The 22,739-nt window shown below is 37.6% G+C and overlaps 1 long non-coding RNA gene across 5 annotated transcripts; it reads left to right on the top strand.

The window, feature by feature from the left end:
• Positions 1-227: 227 nt before the first annotated feature.
• Positions 228-22,739, top strand: LOC141413888 (uncharacterized). Of its 5 annotated transcripts, none has more exons than XR_012438882.1 (7): positions 228-498; positions 1,910-1,979; positions 9,609-9,634; positions 10,644-10,735; positions 12,159-12,300; positions 16,546-17,087; positions 18,221-22,739. It is a non-coding gene; the product is annotated as an uncharacterized lncRNA (long non-coding RNA). The 5 variants fall into 5 exon arrangements; XR_012438885.1 differs by having other exon boundaries at positions 12,164-12,300; XR_012438886.1 differs by lacking the exon at positions 16,546-17,087.

Consider the following 22,739-nt stretch of genomic DNA (forward strand, 5'->3'; position numbering starts at 1 on the left):
CCTCTAAAACAGGGCTCCCAGTGCACTGAATTGTTGGCTGTATCCATCTATACTCTAGCTATTCCCTGACACGAATGCTTTCAAATGATGCTGGGTCTTCTCATTATTGAAATCCGGGCAACAAAGGTTGGGATACAGGCAGTAATGGTATTTTAAAATATTAACTACCATTGATTTTTCAGCCAAAGGTCATTCCCTTCCTACATTTCAGAATCTTAAACTCTTGGCACCTGTGTGCAGAAGTGAAAAATTGTTCAGAAATTATTGATAACTCTGTAAGCTACTGCACCTCTCAACCTGTGTATGGAGAGCTTGGAAGGTCTGAGCCCTAAACAGAAGCTCTCACTAATTAGTGAGACATTTAGCACCTGAACAGGGTGCTGTCACCTATGTCCACAAGGCTGCTGGTTTAGGACTTTGCTCAGACAAGAAGGAGATTGTAGTGAGGTAGGCTGGAGCACATGTGGAAAAAGGAAAAAAGAAGCTGCTAATAAAAAGGTACAATCTGCTTTTTTTCTTACCTGACATTTTGTTGGGTAAATATTTTTCTACTTTTCTCTTTCTCAGACATACATAGGAAGGGTTTTTGTTCCCTAGAGACTCTACTGCTTACTACGTGAGCATGGTTCTACAGCTAGAGAAACTGCTGCAGAAATGTACAACTTGTTCTTGAGCTTTCACTGTTTTCACAGTCACTTGCAGGCTCCTTTTCTTTGAAGAGTGAATCAGTTCTCATTAGGTTCAGAATTGGAGAATGTGATTTATACAAGGAGGACACAATATTGACTCCAGAATTACTGAAGCCTTATCCACGTTAGTGCTTATCAGTGCTGGCCTTAGGTGCTCTCCTGGGCCTTGCTGGGTTCTGGGACAATGGGAAAGTTTGTGGAGGTTCATCTCAGCCCATCCTAGGGCAAGAGAAATTTGTAGTAACTTGACTTATCTGAAATTCTGTGTCTGGTGGGTATGTAAGCTACATCTCCAATCCTGATATTTTAGAACAATAGAAAAAGAGTTCATCTCTGAACTCTGGAGTGCAATGTGTTATGTCACCAAGCCCCAGCCAAGATCTTGGAAATAAATGTGACTGGGCTTGAATGTCACCATTGTTATAATCTTTTCCTTTTATTTCTGATACTTCTTTTGGATTACTGATGTTTCAAGCTGCTGTTAAACTCAGTTAATTTTTAAATGCCTTGTTGAGCATGTGAAATACTTTTTTCTAAACAGAGGGCTTTTGTGTACAGTTATTAAGCTCTTCATTAATCAGCTCAATATCACCCTGAGCAGTAACAGAATTAAGGAGCAAGCCAAAATACATTTTGAACATGCAAAATAATGCCACAAAATAAATCTATGCTCTACAAAGCATTTGCTCTATTCTCTTCTGAGATTCTCTTGCTAAGAGTTTCATCATCATGAATGGAAACTGAATTTCTTGAAAGGATTTTTCCATATGTATTGAAGTGATGATTTTTTTTTTATTTCTGCATTTTTGGTGAATTGTGTGGATTGATTTTAAAGTGTTCACCCCAATTTTTGCTCCTAAAATAAATCCAACATAATTGTGATACATTATCAGGTTTAAATATGCTGCTACCCTTATCAGTTTTTACAATTAGGTTATTCTTAACAAATAAATTGGAAAATGTTCCTTCATTTTTATTCTTTGAAGAATGTTTTGTAAAACTGACCCAGTGATTATCTTGGGTCAGAATTTTTGGTAAAAAGATTTTAACATATAGTAGGTCTGTCCTCTTATCCACAGTTGGTGCCTAAAGCCATTAATAGCACTAAAGTCGATCTTTTTTCCCTATATAAACATCCTGCATATCTATGGTAAAGTGTGTAAATTAAGCATAGTGAGAGATTAACAAGATTAACTATACTTTCACCTTTTTACTTAAAGGAAGCACCTTACAGCATCTCTTTGGCATACCTGAATTTCCAGCTTCATTATGCTTTGGGGTCATTATCAGGTAAACGAAGCATTATATAAACATAACAGTTGATCTGATAAGCAAGATGGCTACTAAGTGACTGCTGGGTGGATTGCACATACAACATGGGCAAAGTGATGATCCATATCCTGAGTGGGACCAAGTGGGGCAAATTAGGATGGTGAGAAGTATTGTCATGCTGTTTAGAATGGCACTGAATTTAAAGCATAGGAATTGTTTTTCTTCTCAAATTTTCCTTTAATGTTTTTGGACCATAGTTGACCACAGATAACTGAAACCACGGAAAGCTAAAGTGCAGGTGGGGGAGGGCTGGATGCATTCAATTTATTTACTGTAAAGGCTATTCAGATTTTCTGTGTTTTTGGTAGATTTTTGTGTTCTATTTTTCTAGGTTTATTTCACCTAAAAAATTTCAAATTTTTAATATAAAATTGTCTGCAATATCTTCCTATGATTTTTCATGTGTCTGTGATATTACGACATATGCTTTTATGTGCTTGCTTTTGCTATTTTTTGGTATTAGTGAGTTTTGAACTCAGGGCCTTCTGCTTGTTCTACCACTTGAGCCATACTACAGTTCTTTTTTGTTTGGCTTATTTTTCAGACAGGATCAGATGTTTTTGCATGGGGCTGGCTACAATCCTCCTACCTCAGCCTTCTGCATAGCTAGGATTACAGACATTTGTACCACCATACTTGGTTTGTTCTTTGAGACAGGGTCTTGCTAACATTTTTTTTCACCTGAACTGGCATTGGACCATGATGCTCCCATCTCCATCTTTCATGTAGTTGAGATTACAGGTGTGCACCACCATGGTGCCTAGCCCTCTTTGTTTCTGATTTGTCTAGGTAGGGGCTTAGCAACTCCATTAATTGTTCTAAAGAACAGACATGACTTTGTTGACCTGCATCTTTTGTTTGTTTTCTATTTGTCTAAAATTTGCATTTATTGTATCATTTTCTTTAGTTTTAAATTGCTGTTAGTTTTCTAAGTTACTAACTTATAGATTCTTGGTTGGATATAAGTTAAAAATGCATAATTGATTGATTTTTTTCTAACATGCATTTAAGACTTTATAGTTCCCTATCATTACAGCTGTAACTATCCCTGATAAATTTTTAAACATCTTATTTTATGATCACTCAAATAAGTAGCTTTCTAATTTCCATTGAGATTTATTTTTCACTCATTGGTTGGTAAGAAATGTGTTTCTTGACAGGCACTGGTGACTCACATTTGTAATGCTAGCTACCTGGGAGGTTGAGATCAGGAGGATCACAGTTCAAAGCCAACCTGGGCAAATTGTTTGCAAAAACCCATCTCCAAAATAACTAGAGCAAAATGGCCTGGATGTGTGGTTCAAGGGGTAGAGCACCTGTTTTTCTTAATTTTGAAACATATTGCAGTTTCTAGTTAATTCCTTTATAAATCAGAGGATATACCCTGTGTGATTTAATTTTTTGAATTTTTTTCAGATTTTCTTTATGGCCTACTACATGGTCAATTTTGAAAAATGTTTTGTGTGCAGTGTATATTCTGCAATTTTGTGATTGTGGAATATTATATCTACATGTGTATATAAATAAATTCAATCAAGTTTCCTAACTCTAGCCCAGTGATTGCAACAAAGACTGCATTTGGGCTAAGGTGTTTTTTTTTTTGGTAGTACTGGGGTTTCACATCAGGCAGGGCTTCATGCTTTTGAGGCAGGTGCTCTACTGCTTGAGCACTGGACATTTGTTAAGTTTTTTTTTATTAGCCTGAGGAAAAGAAAGTAAAAAAATGGCAATATGATGAATTTTTAAAATAATGCTGAATTTATTTAAATTAAACACTAAAGAACTGTCCTAAGATTATCCCTTAATTTTTTATATAAAATGTATTTTTAATTTAATGAAGAAGTAATGATAATAGTTTTCTTTAAAAATTTGTCTACTTGGCAAAACAATAATAAAGGGACATTTTACTAATCACTGGAAAAAAGTTACATTTCATAGCTCTGAGTGGGGGAGGGGTTCTCTTTCAGGAGTTGCAAGTGGTCCTTAGAGCCTTCTTTGGAAGTGGATGTGGTTTATCTGCTCCTCATTTAATGCTTGTCCTGAGGGTTTCCTATAAAGAAGTATTGCCTTCTCATCCCTGGGAGAGAGGTCTTCCCTGGAGGTTGAAGCAAACCTTTACTTGGAGGGATATGAGCAGGAAATAGAAACAAGAAATGCGTTTTTTACCAAAGAGAGCCAGGAACCAAAGAAATCTAATAGGAGCTGGAAGTCGAGGCTAATATCATTCTTCCCAAGAAGTCATTGATGGATAGAATTAGTTCTCTAGTAATACAGCCAATTCCACACAGTTGAGAGGAATATTTTTTCTCATATTTGATTTCACTGTTATTTTTGAGAAAAATAGCATTTATTGCCAACAAGTATGATTACTTCAAAGCTAACTTGGCAAAAGGAACCAGCTGGGCCACAGCTGTACTAGATGGATACTGAACCAGAATCATGCAGCCCACACTCACATTTTCTTCTGGTTCTGCAGGCCCCTTCCCTCCAGAGCCAAAATGACTGAGCAGACTTGTTGAGTGGCTTGAATTTGTAAGACATAAGAAAGAACCAAGCTGCAACACTTGTTGTGATAAGTGATGGAGTTTGTGAGATAAAGGATGAAATTATAGTTGAATGTGTGTCTGCATGCAAGGGAGGGGGAAGAAGGCAGAGAACAGGATACTGGTTTAAATTCTTTTAATTTCTTCTCCATTGTAACTTCCTTCTGACATTTGTCTGAATTGGAGCAAAGGACCGTCATGCCTCATATTGCACTATATGGTATGTGCCTTGAAGGTATGGACTGAGAAGGACCCTGTCTTATTGTGGAAAAGATGTAAGAGCAGCATGGCCCTCAGTAGGTGGACTAGGACATGATGTTGCACTGTTTTTGGTTTTCTGCAATATAGACAGCTCAGGAATTAGCAGGTGCTGAGATGGCCCCAGACTGAAGAGTTTTCTGCTTCTCATGGCTGGAAAATCTTACTCTTGTAACTCATAAAGATAAAGGGCTCTACCTCCCTTGAGTTGTAGAAGCCTTGGCCCCGGGAGCAATTTGAAAATTTCTGTTCTAGTGGAAGGTGTCAGTGGCAAGAGGTCTACAAAGTCCCTGGGAGAAGAAAAAGTCTGAAAGCATCCACATGTCACATGCAAACTTCTCCTGTTCTGGGGAGATCTGTTACAGGAGATTCAGGAGAGCTATAGCCCTGATGATCCCTGAAGAGGGAGGCACCTCCACTCTGGCTCACTGGGGCAGAACTGGGAGACACTACTCCCAGAGAGACTGTTGTGGAGTTGGATTGCAGCAAAAGTGCCCTTTCCCCATGATGGGCTACTGAGTTCATAGTGCGATGCAGAACTCTCTATGGGCAAAAATTTATGCTACAATGAACCTCTCTGTGTAACTATCATAAACTAACAAAAATGTTCCTTTTAAATAAATGAAGGACAGGAAGGTAAAACAGGTCCTTTCTGGGGGTGGGTACCAATGGGAGGTGGGAGGGCATAAGGAAAGGTGAATGAGGGTGAATATGGTAGAAGTATTTTGTATTCATATCTGAACATAAAACAATGAAAAGTGTGGAAATTATTCTAATAAGGGGGGAGGGGAATGAAGGAGAGTGAAAGGGGAGTAAATCTAATTAAGATATATTGTAAGCATTTATGTAAATGTTACAATGTGCCCCCCGTAATCTATAATATGCTCATAAAAAATTCACCAAAGGAAAAGGACTTTTTGAATGCTTGGTTTCAAATGCAGTCTTTTTTTTTTAACCTTTTTTAGGAACATAATTATTTGTTTATTTATTGGGGAGGTCTTTTTATTGTTGTACTGGGGGTGTATCATGACACTTACCAAAGTTCTTACAATATATCACAGTTGAATTTATCCCCTCCATCAATCTGCTTTATCCGCTTCTCCCCATTCCTGGAACAATTTCAACAGGTCTAACCTTTTCATTTTCACACATGAGTATACAATATTTCCACCATATTCATACTCCTACACCCTTTCCCTACATCCTCCCCCTCCCACTGGTGCCAACCCCTAGACAGGACCTGTTTTACCTTCTTGTTCTCCATTGAACTCACAGTCTTTAGGTCAGTTCTTCAGTGAAGATAGACCCCCTTGCCCTTTTGGTGGTCTCTCTTTTTTACCCTTATTTCAACTCAGAATTTGAGATGTCTTTGCTCACTTATCTTAACTTGAAATTTAATCTGATTTATTCTTCCTATCTATTTTTTCCTACTGGTATTATTCTCTTCAATCTGCTACTTTTTTTCTTCCAGTATATTCTCTTCATTTTTCAGAGGGATACTTTGACTTAAACTCTGAGGCCCCATCATACCAGCTATCTAACATCACCCCATGATATCTAGGTTAGAATTGGTGAGTACACAAATGAGGGGGTTAGTCAAGGGAACTTGAACGGTCTACCCTTTCATGCATTCTTGGTGCGGTGATTTGGTACTAAAAGCTGTTGTTCATGAAATTTCGTGTCTGTCAGTGATATTCTAACAAATAAATGACACTGCTTTCCTTTCGCAGTAATCATCTTGTTAGATAGAGCGCATGTCATTTGGTTTGGTCCTGGAGTGTATCATACAAGTATTATAAGTCATCACAAGTTCATGCAGATGTGGCTGACTTTCTGCATTCATTAAGGATGCCTGCTCACAGGCTTCCTGCTGGCTCCTGTGTGACCTCATTGCATCAGTTCAGAGATTTGTACCCATCCCTTTCAACTCTCATAATGGTTCTGGAACATCCTCCTGCTCTCCAGAATTCTTGGTACTAGCTGGATACTCACAGATCAAACTGATGAGAAGCCTGACTTCCTAGGATGGCCACTGACAATGTTCTTATAGTGAATAATGAACCACAAAATCCTCTAGGACAGAAGCCTTCAGAAGGCATGTTTATCCTTTATTGGGAAACATGTGTCCATATGTCTTCATAGAGGTGATGTAGTCCAGCTTCTCTAAGACAATTTGTCACATTAAGGGATGTTTTAAATGCTCCTGTAAAGTTCTGAATATAATTATGTCATCTACATATGAAAGCACTATTAAAAAGTTTACTTTTCAAAATAATTCCATCTGTTGCTGAAGTTTTGGGACTCTGGAGATGAAGTATGTTTTATAAATGAAAATTTAAATTGGGACACATATATGATGGTTGTTTTTTCCTATCTTTTTCAACATGTGTGCTGGTCTTATCCATTCTTTAAGCCTAACTCTAAAACCTTCTGACTCCCTGCGAAGTTGTTCTAGGTTATTCTGAACTTGAGATATGTTGCATTGGTCATTATTTGATCATTTGCTTCATGTCACATGAACCAGTCACACTTCAATTCTTCCAAGTCACAGAGAATGTAATGCCAGCTTAGAGTACTGATTAATAGTAAAGATGGTACAGACAGACTTCCTAGGTTTGTATCCTAGCTCATGGCTTATATCTGTGTGACTTTGAGCAAGTTTTAATACTCATTTACTTCGGTTTCTTCAATTTGGGAATGGTATTAGTATCTACTTCATAGGGTTGTTATAAGGATTAAATGAGTTAATATACGTAATTGTTTAGAACAGTATATAGTGAACATAATGTAACTGTTACTTGTTTGCCATAGGGCTGTGTCCTTTACTTTATTGGTCTGCAGATCTACCTGGGATATGATAGGAATAAATAGGATAGGATATAAATGTTAAAGAACAAATGCACAGAGTAAAACATAGATAATATTTGGCTTCTGATGCAACAGCTAAATAATGTTGCAAATTAGATTATTGTGCTAAAAAAGAATTTGCTATCTTATTCTAGAAGCCTCTGTATCCCTTCATATAATTCTAACCTTTGCCACAGTGCAGGTGAGAAACTATTTCTATGATCATTAGCTATTTTAGGGACAATAAGAAAATTCAAGAGAGCCTGAGATGCAACATGTGGGTTCTCAGCTCAAGATGTGTGAGGGGAGCATTTGAAAAGTGAGAGCAATGTCAAGGGCAGGGCTATCCTATCCTAGACATGATTTGGAACCCAAGTTACTGATGTGCAGGAGTCCCCAGGCCAGGACTGGGTAGCCCACCCTGGATAAAAGAGCAGAATTATGTGGTCAGACAGAAGGAAGGCAGGCAGTGCATTTCCAAGCCATAGTATGCCCAGAAAACGTGTGGAAAAGATTCCCAATTCCATAATTGATGCTGGAGTGCAGGAAAGGATTGGCAAATGGGGCCTTGGAAGGAGGATGTGGTAGACACTCACAGATGAGCATCCAGCTGAACTCAGGAAGATATGGCTGATGTTCATGGAAGTGTAACTCAAGCCAAAAGAATAGATCATTGATTCACCCACTACACATCACAGACTGCAACATGTGTATATATGCATGCTTATTTATAGATAAACCAGAAGACAGGTAGTCTAGAGAGACAGCTATCACTCCATTTCTCTTTTTTTTCTCTATCTCTGTGTCTCTCAAGGAATTTTATTTTAAGGAATGGATCATATGATTAGGGACTCTGTAAAGTACAAAATCTGCAGAGTAGGCTGGAGACCTCTCTCTCTCTTTATTCCTGCTAACCAATGAGTATAGAGGTTCTATCTGAAAGGCAGATTAATTATATAAAAAATAAAGGATTTGTGTTTTCTCTGAATATTAGAATTTGTTGCATGAGTGAACTGATTCCTTAGTACAAGCTGAATCAACAGTTCTAACTTCTCTCACCTTTTCTGTTTCCCTAAAAAAAATGAACAGTTTTTGATATCTGGCAGCATGCAACATGGGACTTACCACTCATCTTGTTTCAGTCAAAGGCTATCAGCCTAGAGTTTTATTGCAGCCACTGGGAGCCATCACTACCATGTCTATCTTCCTGTTTCAGAAAGAATCTAACTAGCTCTTAAAGGGTTGTGTTGGAAGCCTTAGATACATTTTGAAAAACACCCCCAATGGTTACAGAGGAGGGAAGGATGAATAGGTGGAACACAGGTGATTTTTGAGGGCAATGAAACTATTTTGTATGCCATTATAATGGAAAATATATGTTTGTCAGGACTTATAGTACATATAACACAAAACGGAATGCTAATGCAAACTATAGATTTCAGTTGATAATGATGTGCATATCATTGTCGGTTGATGAACCATACTGTGTGTACTAGTGTCTGTGATGACAGAGGAGACTGGGGGTTGGGGAGAGGGTATGGGAACTTTGTGCCTTCTGCTTAACTTTGCTGTTAGTCTAGAACTGCTCTAAATAATAAAGTTTATTAATTCAACTCAGAAAGTAAACAAAACAAAATAAAACTTCTAAACTCTTCTGTTGTCTAGTTCAGCAAATCTTGTGAAGACCAAAACAGTGGTTAATATCCCAAAATAAATGAAAACAATGCTCAACATGACTAGTGGAGAAATACAAGTCCAAACAGTATTAGGAGACATGTGATTATCTAAAATATTATTATAAAATAAAAGTGACCATTTTACTCATAAATCACTGAGAAATAAGGTATAGAAAAGACATATAGGTCCAAGTGAAAGGATGGTTGATGGTTATTGCTCTCTGTTCTCTCTCTGTCTTGTTTCTTTTTTGTCAATATTGGAGATCAAACCTGAACCTTGAAGATGTAGGTAAGTGCTCTACCACTGAGCTATACCTCTGGCTCTATACTGTACTTTTAATCATAAATGCTGGAAACAACAATCAACAGGAGAATAGTTGAATAAACCATTATCTCTCCTTATTATAGAATATTATGCAGCAATCTGAAACATTGAGTTTGATCTGTTTGTGTTAATATGAAGTGACACTTGTATTTTAAGTGAAAAAATGCATGTTTCAGAGTAATGTATGTGGTATAGTCTAATAAAAATAAAAGAAACAAAAGAATTTTTTTATATTTGTAAGTGCATAGAGAATAGGGTAAAAAGAAATAGGACAAACTGTTAATATTGATTATCTTGGAAGTGAAAGAAAAGGGGGAGATTATTGGTTTTTTCTTTATATGCTGGCAGTTGCTTTGTTTTTATTGTTGCAACAAGTAGGTACTGATTTTGTAGCTTGAAAGGAAAATCAGTGCATTTTAGTAGAGATAAAACAAAACAACAAAAGAGAAGCTGGATGATATAGCCCCAGGGTCAAACATCTATAGACAATCAGACCTTTTACACTGCCAAGAGTGACTGCCTCTTAATGTAGCTTTTGTGCATTACTATACTAATAAATCTGTTTATTTTCCATGCTTTGAGGGAGGCTTTAAAAAATAAACCTTTGCTGTCTGAGCTTGGTGCATGACTTGTTTCAGGATAAGATGTTTGTTAGTCAGTAAGTGGGGGAAAAGAAAGATCTCTGTTCCTACTTTATCTCCACACTGTCCTAAATTGGTATGTATTCTGCTTAAAAAGGGTACATATTCCTTGACTCTTTAATTCCCTTGCTTTGGGAATTAAGGATATGAAGAAAAATTTCTACCAAAAATGTGTTCAGTCAAATTTCAAACATAATGTATTAACCATGGTGGGAGGCTAAAACTTGCCACCTTTAAATAACTATGACTATCTAGCATCTCATATAGTTTTTATGGTTCAGGACACTGAGAGTAACTTTGATGGGTGATGCTAACTCAGAATCTCTTATAAGGTCAAGGTGTTGGCATGTGGTCTTCTGAACGTTTAACTGGGCTGTGTGTATGTGCTCACATCTGTTTCCAATATGGCTGACTGACATGACTGGTGAGTAAGAGTTGGTCATTGGCAAGAGGTCTCTCTTTTTAAAAAATTTTGTATCTTTTTTACATTTACTCACATGTGCATACATTGTTTGGGCCACCTCTGCCACCCACCCTTCCCTGCTTCCAGGCAGAACCTGTTCTGCCCTCTTGTTCTCTGATTTTGTTGAAGAGAAAACATAATAATAAGAAAGACAGTGTTTTTGCTAGTTTGAAATAAACATAGCTATAAAGAGAGATTCCTAGCATTGCTTCCATGCACAAGTATATTACAACCCACACTGGTTAATCTCTACCTGACCTTTTCACTGCTTCCCAGTCCCCTTCCCACTGTGGCCTCTGCCAATTTAAGATTACTTTTTTTGCTTCTCTACAGTAAGCAAATCAACCACATTCAAGTTTTAGGTTTCCTTCCCTTTCCCTATTCCTTCTGTGCACATTCTCCCCTTAGTGTGTGACCCATATCCACTAATATTACTGCTTTTATTTTAAGTCTATAATCTGCTTATGAGGGAGAACATGTGATTTTTGGCCTTCTGAGCCTGGCTAACTTCGCTTAAGATGATCTCCAGTTCCATCCATTTACTTGAGAATGACAAGATTTCATTTTTCTTTGTGGCTGAATAAAATTTCATTGTGTATAAATAATTTCATGGCATGAAAGTTCAGTGAGTGTTTAAGAAAGAGAACAAGTAAAAAATCATAATGCTGTTTATGACCTAGCTGTGAAAATTGCATGCCATCACATTTGTATGCTATATTCAATTAAAAGCAAGTCACTAAGCACAGGGAAGAGGGTTTGGTTTCACCTTTTGAAGGAAGGAGTGTTAGAGAGTGTGTGAATGTAATTACAATCGCTACATGCTACTCATTGCTACTGTTTTCAAGCTTTCAAGAATTTCTGGGAATTTCAGGTCTACTGATACCATTCTTTCTATAGAGATTTGTGCATTTTAAAATTTGCTTTTCTTTAACTACATAAGATTTTGATGGTCCAAGTTCTTTAATCCTTTTTTCTAGGACCTTAATACTCTCCTTTATTACAACTCCACATGAATCTATAAAGATCTATATTATTACCTTATCCCCAGAAATTACAGATTTATTAATGCAATCATCTCCAAAGTCCTTTGGAACTAATTCCATGTTGACATACATCCCTGTTCTCACCAGTCAGCATGATACATTTATCCCTTAACAACCATGGGGGATTGGTTCCAGGACCACTATGGATACCCAAATCCTCAGAAGCATAAGTGCATTATATAAAATGGCATAGTATTTGCATTATAACCTATGTTCATCTTTCTTAAATCATCCCTAGATTACTTATGATATTAAATACAGTATAAATGCTATGTAAATAGTTATTTTTCTGTACTATTTGTTTATGGAATAATAACAAGAAAATATTTGTATACATCCAGTACAGATGCACCTCTTGTAGGTTTACTTACATAGAATGCAAACAAGACTCAAAACAATGCTCAGACAAGGAATGCTGGAGAGAGACTGAAGGTGTGTGAAGTGGCAGGAGGCTGCAGCAGGGATGCCTGCACATCAGGTCATGTGAGTGGACTCAGTATAGTGCTTGATGCATAGCAGTTTCCTGTCTTGCACTTTGGAAATTTCTGAAATTTTTTCAAACATTTTTCAACTTGGGACTGGCTGAATTCTTCAATGCAGTACTCCTGGATACATAAGATCATTTGTTACTAATAATAACTGACATTTCTAGAGCTCTTACTCTATACTAGGCACCATTTGTAAAGCTTTATATATATATTCACATCAAATATGCCAAGTTATCCCTCTGGGATCAGACATTTATCCACAATCAAATTTGCCCTTCAGCCCCTCCCAAATCCCAAATCCTTTCTGTAGGGGAATCTGTTGCCTAACGCTGGCATAATCTTTTCTCTACTGCCTTCACCTGTTTGCTCAAGGCACTGTATCTTCTGCAGCTCCCTCATATGGCATACATTTTATCTCCTGGGCTTGAGAGTAGGGTAGCTCTCTGTACCTCTCTGTTGTTTTCAATCCATGTTTTCTCCATCATTCTTAAAAACTTTCCTGCTTTGAAGATCCTTCTATCACTGCCTGAACCCCTCTTTTTATAGTCACTGTAGACACCACTGGTTATGCCTGTCATTTTTGAACATTCTGTCTTCTAGATTGCTATCACTACTATGGTAATGCTGCTGATAAAATTCTTAGTGATTTTGATAAACATATGGTTCATCCTTCCAAAACTCTGGCCACACAATTTTGTCTTATCCCTCAATAATTCTTGTTTTCACTCTACCTTTATCACATCTTCTATGGTCATACACTAGATGTTTCCTCTATCAATAACTGTATCTTCCCCCTGTAATCTCTACCACCGCCACCACTGCCTGTCTTTTCAACTCTCTCCCTTCAGTATCCCAGGGATAGAATCTTTGACCCACACATTGCTTGGGTTTGTAATCCTATCACTGTTCCTTACTCCCTTCTTACCCTAAACTCTCCTTATCCACCTTAGATTCCATGGTCCCTCATTGTCACTTTCTTGCATAATCCCAACTCATATCTCTTTATTTTGCACTCATCTGAAAAGCCTCCAACTTAGAACCAAGTTCTGAAACAGACATAGAACTGATTGGGGAACCACACACAGACATGACTAATCTCACTCTGTTAGAGGCACTGATGACCCTCTATGGGCTCATGCTGCTAGGAACCTTATCATATTTTCAGAATTGGAATTTGCTGCATGTTATAATCTTTTGGGAGAGTTTTAAAAATAATTTGATGCCCTGGTCTTGGTTTCTGCTCTGGTTAAATCATAATAGGAATCATAATCTGGTATTAGTGAAAGGCAAACAAAACAACAACAAACCTCCTCAGGTAATTCTGTGTAGCAATACTTGAGAACAACTTCGCTAGTTCATTCGCTCTTTCTTTCTTCCACATGACCATGTTTTATCCACACTGGCTTCTTTGCTGTTCTTCTAACCTGCTAAACACAGTTTTGCCGTTAGGTCTTTGAAATGTTCCTCATTTCTTCTGCTCAGAAAATTGCATGGTTGGCTCCTTTATTCTTTCAAATTTCCACTGCAAAGTCTTCCATTAAAATGCCTTTCTGAGCCATTATATAAAAAAATAAGAGTTGCCCTCTTAGCACTGTACTTCCTTTGCCTTTGTTCTTCTTATACTTTGTTGTCATTTTAAATACTATATATTTATTTAACACATACTGTTTCTACTCACTGGGAGAATAGCAGAGACTTTGAGCATTAGTAAAATTATGTAATAACTGATCAATAAATGTCTAATAAGTTTAAAGGACAAGGAATACAAAATTTTTCCTTATCTTATTGTCATCTACTTTCTGTTCAAGAAAAGTAGCATTTTATGTAATAAATATATTTTATAATCCTATCAAAAGACTAGGGTGGAAGTAGGGCCTGGGAGATTGAGATCTTATGTCTATCAAAGTCTACAGAATTCCTGGACCTTAATAGTGAGCCTTGCTGGGATGCTGGGAAGAGAAAAAGCAGCAATAAAGGCAAATGGGGAGATGTCACTGTTTTAACCAGTGGTGTTGTATTTTCAGCAACTAGACAAGGGCACCATCAGGAGAACCAACTTTTAAACCAAACTTAAGGCCCAGGGGCACTTAGTTGGTGGTCGGAGAGTGATCAGTCCTTTCTCTCTGAGATTTTTCTATTTATGCGGTGCTGTGCATGAAGAGGGCACAGCTCTCTATGATGCTAAGCCATTTCATTTTATCCAGTTCTCTCCTGTTTCTTCTTTAGAGGTTAAAGAGCCTGGAACTATGTCACATACTTCTCTCCTTGGCCATAGTCTGCAACCATTCCATTTGGTGGTTTTAATAATTCTAGAATTTCAGCAAAAAGACATCATTTGTCACTCTCCTTCAGTCTAAGATCATCCAGAGTAAGAAACATTGTACTGATTCCTTTTAAGGATGATGGGCATAGTGGAGGTACATGTGTAGTATATTGTTAGTGCTAACAAGGAAGCACTATTTCTTCCCTGATGAGGCCATAGCAGAAGAAAAAAGAAAGAAAAAGCCCAATTTCTCCATAACTCTTTACCAAACAAATAAAAACTAATAAACTTAAGAATAATAGCTACTTTTCAGTAACTCTTTAAGGCCAAATGCCTTTTACTGTTCTCTGGATCCTCAGTGGGTACTTTTCACCTGACATTCAGTAAGTGCTAAGTAAAAGCTAGATGACCAAAACAGAATTAAGTGACTCGTAGCCTTTAGCTTCTCATGTGGACATTGAAGTTTAAATAGCCCAGGCTGTTAATAAGTTCACATTCTCTAATATTTTATTCTTTTTATTAATTTACATTGCCAGCATTGTATTAGTTTCCTGTGGCTGCTATAATGAATTACCACAAATTGGTGACTTAGAACAGCAGAAATTTATTCTACCACAAGAATAAAGAAATCAAGATAGCCATAGGTTTGCTATTCCATACTTCTCTTATGACTTCTAGGAACTGCTGGCAACCCTTGGTGCTTATTGGCTTGTGATCCAATCTTTGCATCTGTCTTCACATTGACTTCTCTTCTGTATGTCCTCCCCATGTTCTTTTCCTATAAAGACACTTTTCATTAGATTTAAGGACCATCTTACTCTAGAATGATCTCATCCTAATAGCCTTAATTACATTGCAAAGATTCTTTTTCAAAATAAGGTCACATTCACAGGATCCATGTGAACATATCTTTTGGGAACCATCATTGTACCTGCATAATCATCTTGGCATTTTCAGTCTGAGAGCTATCTTCTTCCTTTTAATTTTAATATACAAACCTTTCTATCTTCACTGCCTCTTGATTTAAGCAATAATTCATCATAACAGAAGTCAGGGGATCTATGTTTTGGTTTGAAATTTTCAGTTTTCATTATCAGAAAATGTGATCTTGGATAAATTTAATCACTTTGGGTTGTATTTTCCATGTTGCTGCAAATATAGAAACCAATTAGGCTTAGCTCAAGGAAAAGAAAAAAAATCATTGTAAGTTATAACAGTATTCCATACAGCTGAAAGACAAGAATGTAACCAGATCTATGAAGAAATTAAACCATGAAATTGGGAAATTTTAGAACTCTTTCTCAATTTTTGTCTCTGTTTTTCTCTGCAATCTTCCCATTCAGATTACTATTTTTTTTCTGACAAAAGCTCTCAAATTTAGTGTCACAGTTTTGTCTGTGGATAACTTCTTTTCTTCTTTCCCTACCACTTACTTCCTGTTTCCCCATCTTACTTTCTGCTCTATAGTTTCACTTCCCAAAATCTTTATTTCTGTCACAGTTCATAGTGATCCCACCGAGATCAGATCAATTTTCCTAATTCAGCCAACTCTGACCAGAGATGGGAGTCACATTATACAAAAAAGTGGTTTTGCGGATCAAACATTGTGGACTGTGGACAAAGGCACTTACAGTAAAGAATAAATGGAGTTGGCAGATTCACATAAATGTGTACCAAATTTTGCTTTTATAAAATGGAGTTAGTAATTCCTGCTATGCTCACTTTTCAATGTTTATTTTTTCCATTTTTGAAGCTCAGAGCAGACAATGTGCCTAAGAACATGTTTCAAATTGTATATTGTTATACAATTGAGAGAGCTATTTTAAAGCTTATAGTGCTAGATTTTGTTCTGAACAAGTAGTAGACTTTATCTTAGTGGGAGAAAGAGGATAATTCATCTGATTGCGAATTGGATGAAGATTTTCTAAGAGTTCATCACCATGGCTCCTAAAGTTTTTATTGTCTCCACATTGACAGGAAATCACAATTTCTGAAGTTGTGTGAGTGAAGAAGAGATCAGAACTGCAAGTTGTGAGTGCATTGTGTTGTCACGTGGAGACAATCCTTCAGTGTTTATCCAGACAAAAATGGCAAGAATATTAGCTGAATTTAAATTCTGATGCACCTGGATAGAGGAAATACTGGACTTTACATATAATAATTTCTCAATCATTTATCATGCTTTTTAAATGAGAGGTCATGAAAATCAGGATAAATGCTTGACAATAGAAGAAGCTAGTTTCTGGGGAAACTATGAATCAGTGTTGGTGTTGGGGAGACAAAAAGAAAAGCTGTGTATCTTTCAACAGATGGACCAAAGAGATCATGTATTTTTTGTGAGGAAGGTCACTGGAGTTATTGACACTTTTCCTTTCTCTTGTTTCCCGTGGACCTGGGGCAGTAGTAATACCTATTCCTTCTGACTTCGGAGTATCCTGTACCAAGAAAGACCAATAATACTGGAAAGGCCAGGGAGGAAAACCTGGAGTAAACTCCTAGAGTGAGCTCTTTGGATCAAGGTACTCTGGGCTTTAGGAAGACTTACATTTTTATGCTTAGGATCACCTTTCTGTCCCCCTTTTTACTATTTCATTAAAAACTCACATCTAAAATAAACAAACAAAAACCCTCCAGCTGCTAAAATTCCTGGAGTAGACCTGGTGGAAAAGAAATTATTCTAAGGCTTTACATCTAGACTCCAGTTGGGCTGGTTGAAGGACATCTCAAGCTGCACATGTGAAATAGCTCTGGTCATTGGAGAATGACACTATACCCTATTTAGGGACAAATGCATGCATTTTTCTGAACTGTCATCTCTGCTGGGTATGCCCTAGTAAGACTTTACAGCAGGAGACAGCTGGCTGAAGATTTGGGGTTGTGGCTATCTTTCTATAGCCACTGTTAACACCAGGCACACAAGCAAGTGCTCACTAAATGATGAATTAATGAAGACTCTACTGAACATGTCCTTTGGCAATATGGCACTGAGCTTCATCTGTTGTATTGTATGATGCATCAGCAGTTTCTGGTTCATACTTTGTGAAAATGGCAGTGTTCCCTGGAGGCAGAAATGTGTAATTTTTTTATGGCAGTTGAGAACACCATTAGATTGCCTGTCTTCTGTTACAAATGGAAGGATTAGTGTTGGCCACGAGAGAAGACTCTTCTTCCCCAAAGACAGGCAAAGATGGGTAATAAGAATACTTAGAGATATGAAGGTTAAAGAGAAGATATTTGAAGGAATCTTTTCTATCAGGAAATCAAAATGTCTTGATATTCCTTTCAGGTAGGACACCAGGTCACTATTTTTTAGCCCAGAATGGACTGGGCTCAATAAAATTGATGATGTTGATGAAGTCACTGTGGTGAATATGGTAGAAGATAAAAAATAACTTAATCTCTTCAGATTTCATTTGCATATCTCATTATACTTTTGCTTTATTCAATCTCTAGTTACCCGCTACCCTCTCAAAGAGGCTTTACAGGCTTGGTCCACCAATAACATCTCTGTTACTCATTATTCCCTTGCTCCACATTATTTAATTAGAAATAATATGTTAACACTATTCTTGTGTTTATACTTTATTGTTTTATCATACAAAGAATAAACTTGATGAAAAAGCTAACTTTTTGCTTCATTTGTGTCCTTTAGGAAACAGAATCTGAGTTGGAGATTAGAGTGCAAAAAGATTTTTATGGTGTATCATCTATAAAAGGAAAAAGAGAGAAGCTAGGCTAAGAAGTCCATGATACAGATTTGACAAAGTCCCTGATGGCACAATGGTGAGCAATGGAGAAATGACAGCTTGGTAAAGGAATCCAGTGTTGGTGGAAATGCTGGGACATTATCCATGATATTATTTAGTCACTCGTTGGGGAACTCCACACCAGCATGATCTTGACTCAAAAGCCAGGTGGACCTTAAGAAGTTAACATCTTGAGGCTGTTAGCTATGTATATTTCTCATATGTAAGTAATAAATTTTTTCTTAAATGGGGTAATCTGAACAGGATATCTTCATGTCTCCCACAGTCTACCTCTTATATTGTATGGAACATTTTCATTATACACTGAGGATGTAGATCTTCAAGGGATCTACTGAACCTCTCTTCTTGAAGAGAATCCTGGAAGACAGAGGACGGTGTGAGAAACTACAGTCTTCATTATTGTAGTTGGTCTTGGGGTCACAACAGAAAGCAATCATTTCCTGCCTTATCTACTAATTCTACCTTCCTGTCACCCTTGTCCATCACCTCTAATGGTCCTGGCAGTTTTGATTTGCTACCCTAGCCTTCTTTCCTGAGATGTTTGAGTCCCTGGTCACAGACAAGGGATGCTGCACCTGTCCTTTCACAATCACAACTGGATAACAAATTGCCAAGAGATATCTAAATGGATCACTTGGTCCCACACATTTTTATTCCTGTTATTTTATTTATTCCATGGTGTAAACACATACCTACTCTTTCTGTTGACCGAAGTTAATCAACCCGTCAAGATGATGGCTCTTTTTCTTACCTGTTGGTCCAAAATGCCCATGTGGCAGATACAGGTTGTAATTCATTCTCGCCCTTGTTTCCTCTACACAGAGTGCCCCTTTTAGGAACCAGGACCTCTAACCTTGCATAGCACAGAATTAACACACAGTAAGTACAAATTCCCTCAAGGGGCTACTGGGAATGACAGTAAAGAAGTAGCATTACTGTTATTTTCACTCCTTGCTCTTGTACTCATATATTCTTGTACTGGGGATGGAGCTCCATATAGTGGTCTCTGATCCAGTACACATACTGAATTCTGGAGGGAAAAGACCCCTCTGCTTTTAAAGTGTTGATTCTGAGCTTGTACTTGAGCTACAGCCTTAGCAGGCCATTTCAATGCCCTAACAGAAAGGCTACTTTTGGATTTTGCAGTACGTGATGCAATCAGTGGATCCCATGGTTATTGGCCCATTCATGCACATGCTTTACTGCAAGATGGGTCTATCCTGTGCCTCACCCTGCCCAAAAAATGGTGGAAGTTGATGCTCTGTAGGTAGGAAAAGTAAAGTCATACCTGGAGCAAGTTTCTAATGGTGTGAGAATAAACTGTTATCTTTCCATGAAGGAAAAAACCCAATGTAATTAACTTGCCACCAAATAACTGGTGATAACTTTGTGATAAACAGAGCCATACCTGGGTTTTACTGTTAAATAATCAGAGGTGGCAGTAGCTATAGAAGGATTGGTAAGTGACAATACATGTCTTTGGGGCTATGCACAGTGTATTAGCCACTTTTTGTCATTGTGGCAAAATACTTGGGAGAAACCAACTTAATTAAAGAAGGATTTATTTTAGCTCATGGTTTTATTCCAATATCAGCTAGTTCCATTGATTTGGGGCAAAGGAGAGGCAGGGTATCATGGTGGAGGGAATGTGTGGCAGTGTGTGGAAGAAAAAGATAAGGTAGCCAGGAAAGAGAGAGGAGAGAGACACAGAGGAGAGAGGGGGAGGGGAAGGGAAGAAGAGAGGGAGGGAAGGAAGGAGAGGGAGTAAGGGAGAGGGAAAAGGAAAGGGAGAGAGAGAACCTGCACTAGCAGACTTCCTTCTGCTGCTTTTGATCCATTTGGGTCTGCATCTATCAGGTAGTACAGCTCACATAGTTCACGTTCAGGGCAGGTCTTCCCCCCTCAGTTACTGTACCACATGCCGATTATCTGTGAACACATCCTCACAGGCACACTCAGACATGTACTTTACTAATGTCCCAGGTGTCTCTCAATTAAGCCAAGTTGACCATTGGGATTAACCATCACACATAGCCTCTACATTTGCTACTATAGAAGAAGATGTGCTCATTAAATCATGTTTGGGGTGGCCACTAACAAAGGCTGGCTGATATCAACTGGCTGAGTCATTTTGTCTAATTGGTTGTTTAGTAACTCTCCCATAGCTGATGCTTCCTGGTGGGCATAAATATGTGATATCTTCACATTTCATGCCCTCTCCCATTTATCCACCTACAAGCCTCTACTCCAGACATCCTTGTCTGTAACCTTCCAATCTTTTTCCTTTTAGGTCCCTGACTAACAAGTTAGGTTATTTGCTCTGCTTATGATTCCATATATATTTTAATATTGGGACACTTATCATTTATTCGAAAAGTGAATAACTTAGTATACTGCCCAAAGCTCCACCAATTGGGAAAGTTTTCCCTTGCCTCTCTCTTTGAAGACTTCCCTTAGTGAGGCTCTGATACAATTATCACTGATTTTTTACTTTCACCCACATATTGAGTCAACCCATTTAAAAACCAAGCTTGGGACTTTTCTTTCTTTTAGCTGGCTACACAGAGCTGCCATAAAAATCACTAGAATGCATTGAGGTGGGGAGATGTACATGTAACCATAGTGGATAGCATGGGGACTTATGCTAAATGATTATTTACCTTGCGGTCCTGCTTGTGCTCGATCTCTGATGTACAATTTGGATCTTATGATGCATTGTTATTAAGCCTGACTGACTTTATGACTTTGAGAGTCAAAGCTGCATCCAACTCATGAAGGAAATTTCTAGATGCATGGTCCTTGGTGTCCATTATTATCAACCATTTTACCTTTATGAGGGCCCAGTAGTGTGCCAGAGCTGGTTTTTTGAAAATGTGATCCCTTGCTCTAGGTGGCATGACCTTGCTTCAGAACCTAGAGGCCTGTGATATGATTTGCCTTCTGAATGAACTATGAACTCTACACTGTACCTTTTCCTATCATTGATACCTCCAATTAAGTAAGGTTTGTAAAGCAAATAGCCTGAGTATTGCATTCTGTATCTGCTATAGAGACCCTTATGTTCCAGGCCCCACTTTAAAGCTGGAGTCTCTCAGGTAATATAAAGGCCAAAGCATTATAACCAGATGTGGACTGCATTGCCCCTGTAACTGAGCAAATGCCTTTTATGTACTATGTTTCCTTTTTTTGTAGTAGGAGATGCAAGATTCAGAAATTTATTGTTTCCTTTGGAGGAAATATTGTAGCATACCTCTGACCACTAGACCTTTAAAATTGAATGATGAATTTCTGGATGTTCTGAATTTTTTCAATGCATGTATTAAATGTATCTTACCAAGCTCTCTAGCATGCTGGTCACCTTGTACTTACCCTATTTTAACATCATTGTATGATCTACATGATGGATCTGTGTGATATTGCATGGGAAAGGCTTTTAGAATGATGGGAAAAAAGGAACAGAATGCAGCAGTCATTCTTACCACAAAACTGAATCATCAAAGGAACTCCTGCTTCTCTTACAAGATATAGATTGATTCATTCTACACATCATCATCAAGAATCCATAAATTTCAAAAGTCCACACACTTAGAAAGATGCTGCCACTATTGTCTTTGCCTCTAGAGTCGAATTGCATTTGCTCCAATCTGCTCTAGAAACATGTTAGACCAGGGCCCTGCTTCTCAACACACATAAGTAAAGACAAGATGATGAGCACCTCTGGAGAAACTGTCTCTGGGCTTGCCAAATAGAAATGGCAAAAATGGAAGATACACAACCTCTATCTCACTTCCAGCATCAAAATCTCATCAATGTGTACTTGATTGGCTGAACCTAAGACATACTAAGAATCTAGTTTTGAGGGAGTCTAGGAACTATAGATTTTAGCTTTCTACTCTGCACTTCAGAAACCTAGAAGGATGAAGTGGATGTTGGGCACAAGTCCATGACTTCCATTTCAATAATGATCCTGTATCAGGTGTGCTTTAAAGGATTAAATGTGATAATATATGGACACCTGTTTCTGTAGCTACATGTAGTATTGCTCAATAATTATTGGGGCTCTTTTAAAAATTATTTATTTGTAATTCAAAACTATTAATTTTCCAAATTCAGATGCTATGCAATTAGCATTTCAAACATGGGTTCATTATCAATTTGTCCACAGGTCTAGTTGGAAATTACTTGTACTTGTCTGTGATACAACTGTGTATAGGATTGACATCTTAATTCAATGCTGTCCAGTCTAGGGTCATTGAGGACTTAAAATATGGTTAGTCCGAATGGAGCTATGCTGTAAGTATAAAGTATACATTGGATTTCAAAGACTTAGTATGAAAAATGTAAACTATCTCATTAATAGTAATGGTATACTAATTGTATAGTGAAATGATAATATTTTAGAAA

This window comes from Castor canadensis, chromosome 11 (assembly GCF_047511655.1).
Source record: "Castor canadensis chromosome 11, mCasCan1.hap1v2, whole genome shotgun sequence".
In the NCBI taxonomy this organism is placed as follows: Eukaryota; Metazoa; Chordata; class Mammalia; order Rodentia; family Castoridae; genus Castor; species Castor canadensis.